Source organism: Archocentrus centrarchus, chromosome 23, assembly GCF_007364275.1.
Source record: "Archocentrus centrarchus isolate MPI-CPG fArcCen1 chromosome 23, fArcCen1, whole genome shotgun sequence".
NCBI lineage: Eukaryota > Metazoa > Chordata > Actinopteri > Cichliformes > Cichlidae > Archocentrus > Archocentrus centrarchus.
In genome coordinates this window covers 12,368,436-12,384,701 of record NC_044368.1, presented here as the reverse complement: position 1 = coordinate 12,384,701, position 16,266 = coordinate 12,368,436, and the positions used below count along the sequence as shown (strand labels likewise).

General features: G+C 39.7%; 2 protein-coding genes across 2 annotated transcripts in view; one reads left to right on the top strand and one right to left on the bottom strand.

Annotated features, from left to right (window-relative positions):
• Positions 1-16,266, bottom strand: part of cacna2d4a (calcium channel, voltage-dependent, alpha 2/delta subunit 4a) — a 92,199-nt gene that overhangs the window by 23,087 nt on the left and 52,846 nt on the right. The window lies entirely within an intron of this gene.
• The window catches only part of lrtm2a (leucine rich repeat transmembrane protein 2a), a 28,623-nt gene continuing 26,242 nt past the window's right edge, over positions 13,886-16,266 (top strand). The window contains exon 1 of the mRNA XM_030719859.1: positions 13,886-14,328. The gene's annotated coding sequence lies outside the window, so the exon portion shown is untranslated. The remainder of the gene's footprint in view (positions 14,329-16,266) is intronic.

Genomic DNA, 16,266 nt, shown 5'->3' with positions numbered 1-16,266 from the left:
GCAAGAACACTTAAAAACCATTCATAAAACCATGCAAAATAGACTCGAGGGGGTAAATGCATAAAAAGATGGGAACACACATGCTTAATTACACACGTGCACAACCTAAAACAAAGATACACATCCTACTGACCTACTGATTCCCAGTTTCACCTGACTTACGACCCTTAAGGTTTTTGCAGTTAAGTTACAGCTGGTTTTCTGGCAATTGCCAAGAGAGAGGCATATAAACACACAAACACACACACACACACACACACACACCTCTCTGCTAATGCTCAGTAACCTCAGAGGAGTTGCTAGAGGCTGCACTGACATCATGTTACCAAAGCAACAGGCAGAGAATGGGGATTGGATGAAAGGATGATGACTCAACCTCCCTCCCTTGTATTCCTCCTCTCTCTTACCATAATCTCTCATTTTCTCTCCAAAAGTGTCTCTCACTTTGTCAACTTTTTGAAAGTCAAGGATGCAAACAGAGGCACATGCATGTGCAGAGGCACATAATATTTTTTTTTCAGAAGAGTGGAACAGTGGCACGTGACAAGCTTTGAATTATTCACACAAGATAGACAAACGTACGCAAAAAAAAAAAAGAAAATTTATTCTGAAACTGACTGATACGATTGAATAACTGACTAGCGTTACTGTCACTACCATTAAGCCGTCGGAAAGATGACGGGAGAGAATCGTATTTAATGAATGACCCGGTTTGGCAAAAATGGAAAAAAATGATGTTGACACAGGCTATATGTGTGGACCTTCTAAGCTGGCAGAGCCTACCTTAACTTAACCTAGTTTCACAGCCTTCTTAAGCGAGCCTGTTGGAGGCACACTCACTAAATCATTCATAGTGGAGAGGCTCCGAAAAAACATGTTTATGTGTGAGACAGAAACAGGAGTGAAGGCGGACTGCTGTGCTCTTTCTTCTGGTCTGTGTGTTTACATGTTAGTTTGTGCTCATAGCATGTTTTTTTTTTTTTTTTTACATGCCAAAAAAGAATTTAAGTCATGACATTTTGAGCCATTAATCTAGTCTGGCATTCAATTACCTACTCAATCTTTTATAAAGTGAAAGAAGACGACCTTGGTACTGGATGTGCATCTTTTCATGTGTAATGGCCCCCGTTTCATTAGCAGACTAAACTAATCATGACATTAACTTAAAAGGGGCCTATTATGCTCGTTTCCACCTCAATTTTTTTTTTTTTTAAATTCCTGGACTCTAGCAGAAATAATCCTTATTTAACTTAAACTGAGCCTGGGTGAAGACCTTCAGTTCATCCACTGTGTGAAACTACCCTATTTTGGCTCATTTTCCTTTAGACCAACTTTCATGTGATTGGCAGTCCCTCTTAAACAGTGGGTTTGAACATCAGGTGTTCTTACAATCAATGCTGTGTGCTTGAGAGAACCATTTTAAGGATAGCTCTGCTCTTTGACAGAGCTTTTGGCTTATAGGGATTACTATGAGCCAGATTCATATGCTGACCTCATTATTTCAAACTAGATATTAACATGAGCATCCACTGTACATACACATTAATGTAAAGGTTTGTTAAAACCAAAACAATAAGCAGACTGACAGGTGTTATTTATTTATATTTTATAACTTCGTACAAAGCCAGGACTGGTATCCCCCTCCCTCTTCCACTCAAGATGCTTATCTACACATACCTTGAGTACACTTCTGTATCCAGCAGACATATGGGTGACAAGTTAGGGGCTTGACCGCTACACAGAGGGGAATACAGAAGCTCTGTGATGCTGTGGACAGTATTTTGGAGGCACAGTTTGGGTCAGTGTGGGGGCGGTGCAAATCAGTACAGTTTTTTTTTTTTTTTTCTGAATGATGACCTTCACCAGATGATGATATATTTTTATCCTGATGGGAGTGGCCTTTTTAAAGATGACAAGGCCTCCATCCACTAAGTTGTCACTGAGGAAGCTGCTAACTAAAAATGATGTGACTCATGTGCTATAGCCCTTGTGATCATACTGTGTATTGTATCTTAACACAACTGAACACCGATTGGACACAAGAACATCAAATGAGTTGATTTTTCTTTCTTTTTTAGTTGAATGGGCTCAGTCCTTCAAGGAAAGTGCAAGAAACTTTATGCATGGCCAAGATGCAGTGAAGCTCCTCTGGACTACTACAACCCTGTTAAACACTATGATGCTTTTTCTTTAATCACCTGTTCTTCCACGACTTCTTTGCAGTTACAAAAAGTGTATTAAAAAAAGAAAGAAAAGCTGTTTCTTTAAATCGTGGCATGATGTGTTCCTTTTTGAGATTCACTTTGTCAGACAGGCTCTATTTAAGTGATTTCTTGATTCAACAAGCCTGGCAGTAATCAGGCTCGGGTGTGGTTAGTGAAATTGAACTCAGCTTTCTAAAAAATGTTTTTAATCACAGTTAATTCATGATTTAAAACAAGGGGACAATTACTTTTTCACATAGAGCCAGGCAGGTTTGGATAGCCTTTTTCCCCTTAACAAATTAAATCACAATTTAAAAACAGTATTTTGTATTTACTCGAGTTGTCTAATACTGAAATTTGTTTGATAATCTGAAACATTTAAGTGTTACTGGATAATAGAAGATTGTAAAAACGTTGCCAGGTCTGATTAGTTTTGATTCCTGCTGCGATATTCAGAATTTGGCACAAGCAACATGAACGCATTGATCCATCCAGCCTTGTATCAATGATTCAGGCTGTTGCTGCTGCTGGTGTAATGGTGTGGGGGATATTTTCTTGGCCCGTTATTACCAACTGAGCATGATTTAAATGCCACAGCCTACCTGTATATTGTTGCTGATCATGTCCAACCCTTCATGACTTAATGCACCATGCTACAAAGGTCATCAGAAATCATCTCAAAATGGTTTCCTGAACATGACAGTGTGTTCACTGTACTCAAATGGCCTCCACAGTAACCACATCTCAATTCAATAGGGCACCATTGGGATGTGGTGGAATTGGAGAGTCGCATCATGGATGTGCAGGCAACTGCAGCAACTGTAGAAACTGCATGATGGTGTCACGTCAGTATCGACCAAAGTTTCTGAGGAATATTTCCAGCACCTTGTTGAATCTATACCATAAAGAATTAAGGTGGCAAAAGGGGGGCCAACCCAGTATTAGCAAAGTGTACCAAATAACGTGGTACGCCAGTGAGTGTATACCTTATTGACCCCTTCTTTTTTTTACTTCCATGTTTCCTCTTGTGATTTCCGCCTCCTCCCTCTACTGTTCTGTTTCTGTCTCTCTCTTAAGAAGACTGATGGTGCCTCTCCCCTCTTTATCTCTCAACTATCTCTCTCTTTTATGTCATCTCTCTTTTTCTTGCTGCCTGTCGCACTCTCTCTTTTTACTTCACACCCTGTTGTTGTCTTACTCCTGTCGTGTCATCTTTTTTCCACCTTCCACATTCCTCTTGTTTTCCCTGTCTCACCTTCATCTCCTGTATGCCCAGCACCACTTACTCCAACCCTCTTCCTCCCCTCTAGGAAATCCCTCTCTACCATCTGTCTGGCTGTGATGAATTCAGCCCCTTTCGGAACAAATCATCTTGGCCAAATTAATGAGACTCTCCAAGGGGATAAACTTTATGTGAGTGTGCGTGCTTGTGTGACTGAGAGCTTGTATATGCCTAAAATGCCTCATAATCCATCGACTACACAACTTAATTTATCCAGTGACAAATAGCCTGCTACACGGAAATACGACAGACAAGGCTGTTGCGCACATTGAGTTTTGTTTTTTTAACTGAAGGTCAGGAACCTGGGTGTGCCTGTTTTTGGTCATCGTCCCATGTTAGTGCAAACACTGTTCACTTCCAGCCATATTTCCCAACAAGGGCATAAGGCAGAGGTGGTGACGTAGGAGGGCTACTTCATACCAGCTCCTGAGTTCAATAGTTTTGTATTTTTCATTAGTTATTTTTATTTTGTTTTGAATTTTTGTTCCCTTTTCAGTTTTCTTTCAGTTAGTCTCCAGCGTGGGTTGGCTTGCTTAGTTTTATTTTATTATTTAGTATAGTGCATATAAATACAGCTGTAAGCATGGTGTAACCTGGGCTGTAGTGTTTAGCGGATCTCAGCGTCTGGTGGCTGGTGATTATGATGTATTATCTCAAATATTCTCATTGTTAAAAGCAGCCAATAAAGAGACGGCTTATAGATTCTACTCATCAAGTTCAAATTACTTGTCATTAAGTGCTCTAACTGTTCATAAAATGCTCATAAAAATATTTTGTGGCTTTGCAAAGAAAGCATGAAAAATACAATTAGGGCCATAAATTTTTGTAACACATTTTTTGCAGTTTTCCCTCCGTACACCACCACAGATGATTTTAAAATTAAACAGACAAGATGTGATTGAAGTGCAAAATTACAGCTTTAATTCAAGGAATTTAACCAAAGCACTACATTAACTGTTCAGTAACTACAGACACTTTTATAAAGTAATTGGACAATTAACCGACAAGTGGTTTCATGGTAAGGTGAGGCCTGTTCTCTTGTTATTTTGTGACAATTTGAACTGGTAGAAGACCTAGAGATGATTCCAATTGTTGAAATTGCATTTTTAGCCATCTGTAGCCAATATGAGCTTCAAAAAGGTGCCAGTGCAAGTGAGAGAGGTCATCATTAGGCTGAAAAGCCAAAATAAACCCATCAGAGAGACAGCAAAACCTTTAGGAGTGGCCAGAGCTACAGTCCAGTACATTCTTAAAAAGAAGGAAGGCATTGACCAACTGAGCAATACCAAAAGGCTTGAAAGACCAAGGCAGGTAACTAAAGTGGATGATCGCAGAATTATTTCCATGGTTAAGAAAAACAGCACTAACCAAGTCAAGAACACACTCTTGATCAGGCAGACGTATCACTGTCAAAGTCTACAGTTAAGAGATTCCTTCATGAATGGAAATACAGAAGGTTTACAACAAGGTGCAAACCACTGGTTCCACTCAAGATCAGGACTTTGACAGAAAACATCTACAAGAACCTCATTATCTGCCAAACATGTTATGGCACGGGCATTTATCTACTGATAGAAGCAGCAGGGTGACTTCTGGAGTGTGAAGGGCTGACCTCTGCTCAGATTGAGCCAAAACTAATTGGACAGCACTTTACAATACAAGTGGATAATGACCCAAAGCATACTGCAAAAGCAAGCCAAGAGTTTCTCAAGTGACAGTAATGAGATATTCTTCCATGGCCAAGTCAAACACCTGATCTCAATCCAATAGACCGTGTTTTTCAGTTACTGAAGACAAAACTGACCCAGACACAGACAGAGGGACCCACAAACAAGTAGCAACTGAAGGTGTCTGCAATAAAGTCCTGGCAGAGCAACTCAAGGGAGAAAACAATATTTGGTGAAGTTCATGGATTTTAGATTTCAGGCAGTGATTGACTGCAAAGGATTTTCATCCAAGTATTGAAAACTATCCTCATATTTAAATTTATGTGACTTTGTCCAGTTTTACGTCTCTGAAAATGGGGGGCTATGTATAAAAATGCCTGTATTTCCTAAACAGTTAATGCAGTACTTTGGCTAAATCCCTTGAGTTAAAGCTGAAAGTCAGCACTTCAGTCACATCTTGATTGTTTGATTTAAAATCCATAGTTTCGATGTACAGAGACAAAATTACAGAAAAATGTGCCATTGCCCAAAAACTTAACTAAATCCTAACTGTATCTCTGGCAATATGATGAAGGTTATTCAACCTTGAGTTTATAGACGGTGATATAATGAAGACAATCCTGTTACTTAATTTCTAATTACATATATATATATATATATATATATATATATATATATATATATATATATATATATATATATATATATATATATATATATATATATATATATATATATATATATATATAAATAGGCATATATTGCTGTTTTATTATTTACCTTCAAAACTGGATTTTGGAGTACAAAACTTGATCAATTTACAGTGTGAACTGGTTTCTTAAAAAAGACAAAAAGTTTGATGTTATTAAAATGTTATTTGGGACCAGCACAGCATGAGGTCACCACTGAAGAGGCACCCTTTTGCAGGAAGCATCATCTATCTTTGAATAGATCTCTAAATCAACCCATTAATGTCACTATGAACAGAAAGTAGGCATGTTACCTTACCTAATTTAATGAAAGGACTTACCACAATAGGTGTAATAAAACAATTAAAGCCGAAGGGAAAAACAGTTAAATGTCTATGATAGCTGCACTGTATCTATGAATGAATAAAATGGCTGAGCCACTGGAATATAAGGCTGTCTGGGAAAATGTGTCTCAAACCACAAATTAAAACATGATTGATTTTTTTTATGGAGCAATTCTCATTGACCATATTGACCAAAGAGCCATAAAACTGTCTGGTCAATATAAGCCTGATTCAGGAAAAGCTGATGAATGGGAATAGGGACACCAGTTACTCTGATGGAACCGTGAACATATACAATCTTGGCCAGATGGATAGCGCGTCGAAGTTACTTGCTCTATGCAGGAACTTGTGGTAGAAATGCTAAACGTGCATGGCCAGACCTGTGTTAATACAAAGGCTAGGGCCAATTCATCTTCACTGACACTCACCCAATAGCACAGTAAATTACACAGCACAGGAGAAGGTTGGGCTGAGTGCAAGGAGATAGAGAAGGAGAGAGAGATATGAGGGAAGAGGGAGCTGGCAGAAGAGAAAGAAAAAATTAAAGGGTGGAGGGATGATACTCCAACTTATAATGAATGCGACAGACTGGGTTTAAATTCATATATCATCAATATTGGACGCCAGAGACAGCAGTGACTGCAGGGATTTAATTATGCCTACAAGATAATAAATAAAACAATATTCCTATAGCTAGAGAATGAATATATCTGTGCAACAGCATAACAGCCAAGCAGAAAGCACAAAAAATACACTTTCTTGCTCCAATCCATTGCAAGTAATCATTTTTCATAACACGTATTTCCTGCATCATTGATGGCAGAGAACTGGCCATAAAAGTCGCCTTGGCAGGAGGTGCTGGCCATTCAAATGGATCCCCATGCCAGAAGGCCTTTTTGCCAGACACATAAACAGCCCTAAAAAAAGAAGAAAAATCCCTTGGAGGACCAAATAAATCAAGCTTACCTTGTGTTCTTATCTGGTGTTAAAAGGCTCTTCCTTCTCAATCAATGAGCAAAGTTTTAAAGGACCAGCCGGAGGAGGTGAGGCAATAGTCTGTACATTGTTGTTTATTGAATTAAACTTTTATCAGTATTATTTCAACATCCATTTAACAACTATATACATTGCACACAAACGTTCAGACTTATAACCACGCTAGTTTCAGAAAGAGCTTCATTTGCAAATCAGAAGGTCTGGGATGAAGGAAGTGTGTTGTTCTGGAGAGTTGGAGAAGAGAAAATGTCTTAACACCCCTGCTACCTCTTGAAACTAAACAAAAGTCAAAGCAAGCAACAAACAGCAGGGTGAGTCACAGAGAAACAGCTGTTTACAGCTTGTAGCGCTCTCTCTCTCTCACGTCTCTTTTTCTCTGCGGAGTTCTACAACTGGGCAAAAATGGTATTATGGCCAAATGTTTTATTTACTACCTAAAAAAAAAAAAAAAAAAATCAAGGAAGCTGAGAGTGTTTTGCTTTGGTCTACTACACTGCACTTCATGTCATTTCATCAGATCATGACACAGCAAACGGTGCTGCTGTCCATGGTTCTGAAACAACATCCACACATTTTGTTGTTTTGGTTTTATTTATTATTTTCTTCACATATGCAGATTTCACACAGATTTTGAAAGTTACAAAGGAAGCCCCAGATCCTGTTCTCCCAAGATTGGGCACAAATTAAGCCTTGATATTAGAGCAGACAATGGATTTTTGCCAAATGCTAGCACTGTTTACCTATTAATCCACTGCAAGGGGGGTGCAGATTACAGTGCAGAGGCAAAGTGGAGGATGTCTGGCAAATATGTGGTTTACATGCAGTAGTTCAATTTAATGCAAAAAGCAGCAGCAATTGTGATTCTTTAGAGAAGAAGCAAGGACCTGCTGATCAAGACGGGTTTGATATATGAAAGATGTTTTTTTTTTTGTTTTTTTTTTTCTTTTCATCCACTGTGGATTGCTTTCAGGTTACATCACAGACAGGTGTCATTTCATCTGCTGCAAACTGAAAGGTCACTGAAAAAACAAAGCCAGAGTTGAAACACGATGGATTTTGAGTGTGGAAAAGGAATGTGAGGCTCTGCTATCTCTGATAATGCCACAGAAATGCACTGGCTCATTCAGATGCAAAGCAATGTATGAAAATTGATGGGTGGTGCAAAGAAAAAAGCCTGGCATAAAATACCAAATGTTTGGTTTTGAGGTGTCAGATGGATGCCACTGACAAAACTTAATTACCTTTACTGTTATTTCACTTGGTTTGTGAATGGTGTTGAAAACTGCAGGAAACATCTGCCATCCATCCATCCATCCATGCATCCATCCATTTTCATCAGCCTATCCCAGCTGTCATAGGGCAAGAGGCAGGTTACACCCTGTACAGGTCGCCAGTCTGTTTCAGGGCTAACACAGAGAGACGACAACCATTCACTCTCACATTCACACCTACGGGCAATTTTATCATGTACTGCTGTGGCAGGCAGGTTGAGGACCCCAGTGCAGGACTCAAAACAGGACCAAACTTTAAACATCAGCTTTATTTAGCTGGGAAAACTCGTGGCAGAACTTGACAAACCCAGCTGGACAAAGTACAAAACTCACTTTAAACTTGAAGTACAGACTAACAGAATACACAGCGGGCAGGAAGCCAACGACGAGGACGCAACAAGGAACAAAGGGAAACGGCGACAATACACACACACAGAAGGTAATCAAGGAGATTGGACACACCGGGGGAAACTGCTGAACAGAATCACACGCTAACAAGACAGAGGAAGCAGACGAGACTGAAGTTAACAAAGTAAAATAGGGATCACTCAAACCAGACAGACAAAACCAGACAGAAACATCAGGGAGTCAGGCACATAGCGGGAAAAGCGGGAAACAGGAACTAAATCCAAAAACAGAACTCAGTTAACTAAACTAACAATCAAAACAGAAACTGAATGTTCAAAAAACAAAAACACTGGGTCCTAGACCCAGGAACATGACAAATTTAGAATCACCAATTAACCTAACCCCACTAACTGCATGTCTTTGGACTGTGGCAGGAAACTATTATTAGTCCAGACCTTTAAGCATGATTTCTATATTATTTCTACTGTGGAAAAATAGCCTGGCTCTAAATACTTGGCAGCACCAAGCTGCTAACCCTAGCTGCTGACCTCTGCACTCTGGAAGGGAGTAGCAGACTTAATTAAGAAGACTAATTACTCCTTTGGGATTACACACAAATGTACAGACTGACACAAACAAAGAGAGAGCGACTTACTACCACTGTTCATTAAAAAACTGATTTTCTTTCTACCTCTAAATATCTTTCAGCAATATTCAACAATGAGATAAAAGTGTTGTGTGGAACAGCATATTCCACACTCCCTGCTACTCCATCATTCTAGCCTATCATTTTTGATACCACTGAAGAGTGTGTCCTTACAGTGAGCACTAGAAGGAGCTACTGGCAGCTAAAATAATTATTTTTGGCTGCCAGTAACTACATTCATGTCATAAAGCCAGCAGAGCGCCCACATTTGGACAGGAAACCAAAGAACTCAAGTTCAGATTGTGCTTGTGTGTGTGTGTGTGTGTGTGTGTGTGTGTGTGTGTGTGTGTGTGTGTGTGTGTGTGTGTGTGTGTGTGTGTGTTGGGCAGCTGACCAGTCGAATGTATTAACTGGCCTGTTTAAATACTTCAGCCTGGCAACAGACAGTGATGTGTGCAAACTGAGGAAGATACAGTTAGGTAATGCTTACTAGAAAATAGAAAGGGTGGATGGCTTGAAATCCATAACAGGTTTATTTTTATGTTATTACGGCACGATTCCTTGTTTGGTCCAACTTCCAGTAAGATGTTCCTGTTTCTTCTCTGTGCTCATTTTGATAATATAATGCTTAGATGGTTTAGTGACTGATTTTACTTTTACTTTGTTTATAGAAAATATTCTTAACAGATAGTTGCTTATTTACATAGACAGCTCAAATGGTACAAACAATTGTGGTCTGGTCTCCATCATCAAAGGGAAATGTTGGTCATTATAGCTGCTAAATACTCCAGTATGTTCACCAGATAGTAGCTAACAATGTACCATCTGGTGCTGGACAGGAAGTGCACAGTGACTTTATTAAAAATGCTGCCTACTGTTACTAGAAGCTGTAAAATTACAAGAATAAGCTGGAAGATACTAAAATGCCTTGAAGTGCTGCGTAAGGCCTGATTTAGACTTCTGCATTGGATCTTTACAGGGCTTACATATGTAACTGGAAATCCCCTCTGAGCCCTACGCCGTAACCTATGCCGTAACCTACGCCGTAACCTATGCCGTAACCTACGCCATAACCTACGCTGTAACCTGACATGCACCTCTTAAGAAATGTAACTACACATTGGGTTGACACAGACTGCAAAGATTGTGATTATCTCGTAGGGTTCAGAGGGGATTTCCAGTTACAACTGTAGGCCCCGCAGAGACTTGATGCAGAAACATAATTCAGGCGTAAGGCCTAAGTCACACAGGCCCAGAGACCAGTTGGTGACTGGTAAAATAAAAGTTGGGCCTTACAGCTGCAACCAACAAGTTTCAAAAAGTGCAACTTTTAATACGGTCAGTGTTTCTGATTTGCATCGCACTTTATGGTTTCTCTATCACTTGCAGAGTAATTGCAGACAGTTTGCAGACAAGTCCATGTCTTCCATGCAAACTACAGACAACAGTGTTCATGTGCTAGTGACCAAAGCAATCACAAGGAGGTTTTTGGTGCAGCACCCTCTTTCTTTGCAACTGATTTCATCTAGTCACAGCCTGCAACCTCCAGTAACCACTCACCAACCAGTCAGGGACTACACATTTTTCCCTGGTGACCGGAGCTTATCAGGGGCTCATTGATTGGTCTCTAGGCCTGTGTGACTAAGGTCTAATACTGTAGACTGTGGCAATAATTCTTTCTTTGTCACTGCAAATGGCCTCAAGTTTTATATTGCTTTACATTACATAGTGATTTGAATATTACTAATTAGAGACTGATCAGTTTATAGGCAGGGCGATATTATCAGCTGATATTGGTTATTTGCCATTGGTATCAGCATTTAAAATGGTGGATAAATGAAAAATTCATATAGCAGTAGAATTATTAGTTAGTAAAGAAGAGAAAGGGGAAACACCCTGCAACTGTTATAAGTGTTGACATTGCACAGTTTGTCCACCAGAGGGCACTCTGCAACCTCCCTGTTTCCAACACAAACACAAATAAAACAAACAGCTGATCCTAGCAGAGCAAATAAATAACTACACATAACAAATGTTAGTGAAATCTGTCTATGTTTCACGTGTCTGACAAAAAAAACCAAACAAAAAACCATTGGCTAATATATCGGCATATTGGATTTTTAAATCACCAAATATCGGTATCAGTGTATAGGTATATACGGTGGGGAATGTAATTATTTTATCTCACACTGAATTTTTACGTTTGCTTGCTTACAAGGAAATGAACAGTATCTAATTTTTAGGGTAGTTTAATTTTAATGGAGAGAGACAGAATATCAACCAAAAATTGATTTGCATGTTATTGAGAAAAATATGCAAATACTGACTTAGTACTTGGTGGAGAAACCCTTGTTGGCAAGCACATCTGTAAGAAGTTTATTGAGCTCCAGACAGAGGGCAACTGATGGTCCTTTTATATTTCATCCATTTCTGAATCATCACACCAACAGTTCTCACCTTCTCACCAAGCTTCTTGCTGATGGTCTTGTAGCCAATTGTAGCCTTGTGCAGGTCTACAATCTTGTCCCTAATGGCCTTTGACAGCTCTTTGTTCATGGGCACATAGCCAATCTGTGGTAACCAGAATTCTGGGTGGGTTGTAGGGGATCAAATACTTATTTAACTCAACGACATGCAAATCAATTTATGACTTGTATGTAAAGTGCTTTTTCCGGATTTTTGGTTGATATCCTGTCCGTCTTCATTAAAATGAAAAATTAGAGGCTGCTCATTTCTTTGTAAGTGAGCAAACTTACAAATTCATCAAGGGATCAAATAATTATTTCTTGTTGGTGTGGGCCATGGGCTCAGAGTTTTTTGGTTGATGTATGACATCTAATGCGACAATATTTGCAAAAATTAAAACAGTTAAAATCAGACATTAGTGCCTTCCAGCTTGTGGAAAAGAAAGACAGGATAAAAAAATAAAAAAAAACCGTTGTGTTAACAATGCCAGTCCCCTTAGAGAAAGAGAGAAAAAGAGGCTTGGCTTGTGAAAGGTTTTGGTTCAATTCCTTATGGAAACAACTAGTCTCTCATTTAAACACCAAATCTGAGCCAAGTGATTCACATGCTCATTAACAGCACAATGTGTGCACGCGTGTGTGCGTGTGTGTGTGTGTGAGCTATGATTCAATCCACTTAACGAAGCAGCCAAGCAGTTATATGCTGTGTGCAAACAAACACACAGTCTCCCAGTTCATACCCTATCACATACACACACACACACACAAACCCCCTTTACAAACCACAAACTGTCTCTCTCGCCGTCTTAAAATTGGTCAACAGTATCTTCCAAAGAAACACTTCTCACAATCACTTCCACCAAATGCTAACTTGGAGAACACGGCACTGGCATACATAAATTTATCTAGATTTAGCCAGAGCTTAATCATTATTAATTTACCTAAAAATGGATTGTTTTATCTCATGAGGATCACACTTCTGTCCCTACGATGTAAACAAGTACACACACACTAATATGTGTGCTCATACAGCCACATGCACGAGCCTCCTTTACACACCACAAACACAAACACACACACATGCACATGCACACGCACGCACACACACGCACACACCCGTTACGAGAGCTGCCACAGGGAATAGACTGAAAATGAAAGCTGAGAGAGGGAGACGTGAGGAGGAAAAAAAATCGAGGGAGGAGAAAAGCCCATGTGGCAGAGGGAGATTCTCATCTTCACTGAAATCAGCTGATCTCCCTCTCTCTCATCCACCCGCCCTTCACCGCTACAGCTTTCTTGCTCACATCTTTCTTTACGTTTCCTTTCCATCAACCTCATCCTCACCGTGTCCTCTGGCTCCCTTTTCTCCCACCTAACTTTTTTATTTTAATCATCCTTTTCCATATTCCTCTCACTGCATTCCACTCCTCACTCTAGTTTCTCCTCACTCTGTTTCTCTGCATTTTTCCCCTTATCTCTCTTTCAGTTTTCACTCGTTCGTGTTATCAGTCACTCTGTATTCCACCTCCCTCTTCTTCTCTCTGTCACTGTGGGAGAGCTGCAGGCAGACAGAGGCAGCATACACTAATGTTACTATATTTGACAAGGCGCACACACGCACACACACACACACTCTCCTGCCACATGCACGACTGCACGCACGTACGGTAAAGAAGAGGGGGAGGTGGGAGTACCGACACACACACACACACACTCTAACAAAGGCACACCGGAAAGACAGCCCTCAAGTGTACATGCATGGATAAACACACACACGCTCTGACGCGTGCTGAGTGCAGGAATCACAAACATAGCGACAGAGAAGGGGTAGAGCACGACGCCAGCAACCTAACGCTGTTGTTTCTCTCTCTCTCTCTCTCTCTCTCTCTCTCTCTCAGACACACACACTCTGTCTCTCTCTTTTTCACACATACTCACGCCTCTCAGACACACGGCAACGCGCAAGCCAGCGAGCAGGACAGCACTGGACGTATCATTCATATACGGAACAGATCTGGAGAAAAGGATTAACTATCTCCATCCCTCTCCCTCTAAGGACCTTAGCCTCTCTTACCTCCTCTTCTTTCTCTAAGCCTCTCTTCACCTCTGTTTTTTTTTCCTAAAATCCTCCTCATTTTTTTTATACCATCCTTCCCTTCACAATTCATTGGTGGGTTGAAGGGAAGCTGGAGGGATTGTCTTTATTCAGAGAGAAGGATTATTCTTACAGTATTCGTCTGACCAGAATCTTGAACATATGGATTTCTTTAGGTGTAGGGGTGAAAGCTTTTCTTCAAATTTTTTGGCTGGCCAGAAATTTTTGACCTTTTATTTCTTTTTTAAATAATATTTTTGGATGGATGGCTGATTGCAGAAAGCCATAAAGCTAGTGCTGTCCGAGATATTTGGTCAAGAGGTAAGTCTGGCTGATGGTGTTAGTTTTTTCCACCTCACTCATACACTTAATTTTTTTGCTTCTCGTTTATGACTAGAATTGAAGATGTATAATGTCACACAAAGTAGACTGCAGATGGAATTTGAATTGCCTCTTTTCTTTTTCTTTCAAACATATGGGAATTTTTGGTGGGGCCAAAAGTGCACGCTGCGAGGAGGTGGAAGCTGTAAACGTCAGCCCTTGGGCTGTTTCCTGGACGCACACTACACATTCACAGGAATTTAGGGAATGCGGTTTTGGGGCAAAGCTCGCAGGGGTGGGCAGAGGAAAAGTATGAGAGTTATGATTTATGAGATGCTTACTCTGAACACATTAAGAACTCTATTGCGGTGTTGCAGTACTAGAGCCATGTGTATCGCTGTGGAGTTAATCTGGCTGTCATATTTTAAAATAACAACATGTCTTACTGGGCATAAAGAGTAAATATTATGGTCTAAACATCTCATAATATGATATTAGGGAACAATATAGGAACTGATATTTTTATTTCTTATAAGTGATTGCAAAAAAAAAAAAAAAGCATAAATTCATATTGCTTGGAAAGAGGCTCCGGATGAATCATCTTTTGAGATAAAACCTTTGGTAAATACACTGTAGCCAATGTAAATATCCCAGAGGGTCCATCCATCCATCCATCCATCCATCCATCCATCCGATTAAAACTTATAAGCTGTGAGGGCTTCAAGTTAAAAAATGTGAGAATCTCAAAGCTGTTTCAGATGGAAAATGTTGCTTTCGCAAAAGTCTAAACCTTAACCTTAAGTCATGTGATCTGCAGATCTGACTTTAGCCAGCATACCAAAATTGCTGCACATTATTGTGGTATTTTTGCAGTTCTTTCTTAATATATCCAACATAAGCAAAGCTGTTGTGACATTAGAAATGATCTATGCTTACTTGTGTTTATGCTGTACCTCCACAGCCTATGATCTTACACTGACACAGCAATTTCATGGAAACTTGGTTGCAACTCACAGAAATAAAGACATTTCTTCAATACTTTCTTTCTCTGACCTTGAAGCTATCTTATGCAATTTTAATCAATGTGGAGCCCTTGATAGATGCCATTAAATGGCATCCTGTTAATTCTCCCTCAGAGGCCACTGTGTGTTGCTGTTTTTACCTGCTGTATAACACTTCACAGGCCTTAATCCCGTTTCAGATGGTGTGATGTAAGAGTGATTAACTTGCAATAGCTGTAGTGTGATTGTATGATCATGCAGTAGGTGTGAGGTTTCATCACCCCAATGTCCTCGAGGCTTTTGCGCCTCTCTACTTCAGCTAAGAATGTACAAAAACTGACTTTTCTCCAAGTAAGGTAGATGCCTTCTGACATCATTTTAGAGAAAACAATTAGAACCAATTCAATCCAGTCTGTGGGCTTATGCGAAACCACTCATTAAATGATTTAGATAATATCAGCTGAGTCTGGGCGATAATAATGATACACTTAACTAAATGACAAATTTTATTCTTAGCCTTTTACTCCTAAATGCCTCTGTCAGATTTGGGTGGCGTTCAAAAAAAGTACATGACACTACTAAGAATAAATGTGATATTAGTAAAAACAAGGATGATTTACACACAATAAGGGTAAAAAAAATAAATCATGGCATGATATACAATTACAATACCAAGACAATGGATGTAAATAAAAATAGCTGTCAGCTGTCCAGTTTCATCTAATGCATAACTGACCATCTTTAGCAGGTCCTGTCATCCACAGCTGAGGGACACAAGTCTGAAAAGGTTCTGTCTTGGAAAGAATTTTCCTTGACCTTGACCTGGTCTTATATCGATTTTAGACTTATTAAAATCAAATCTACAGCGGATATTTAGTGCACACCTACATGCATGTGTAATTATATAGCTGTACATATTATTGTACCACGTGCCTGT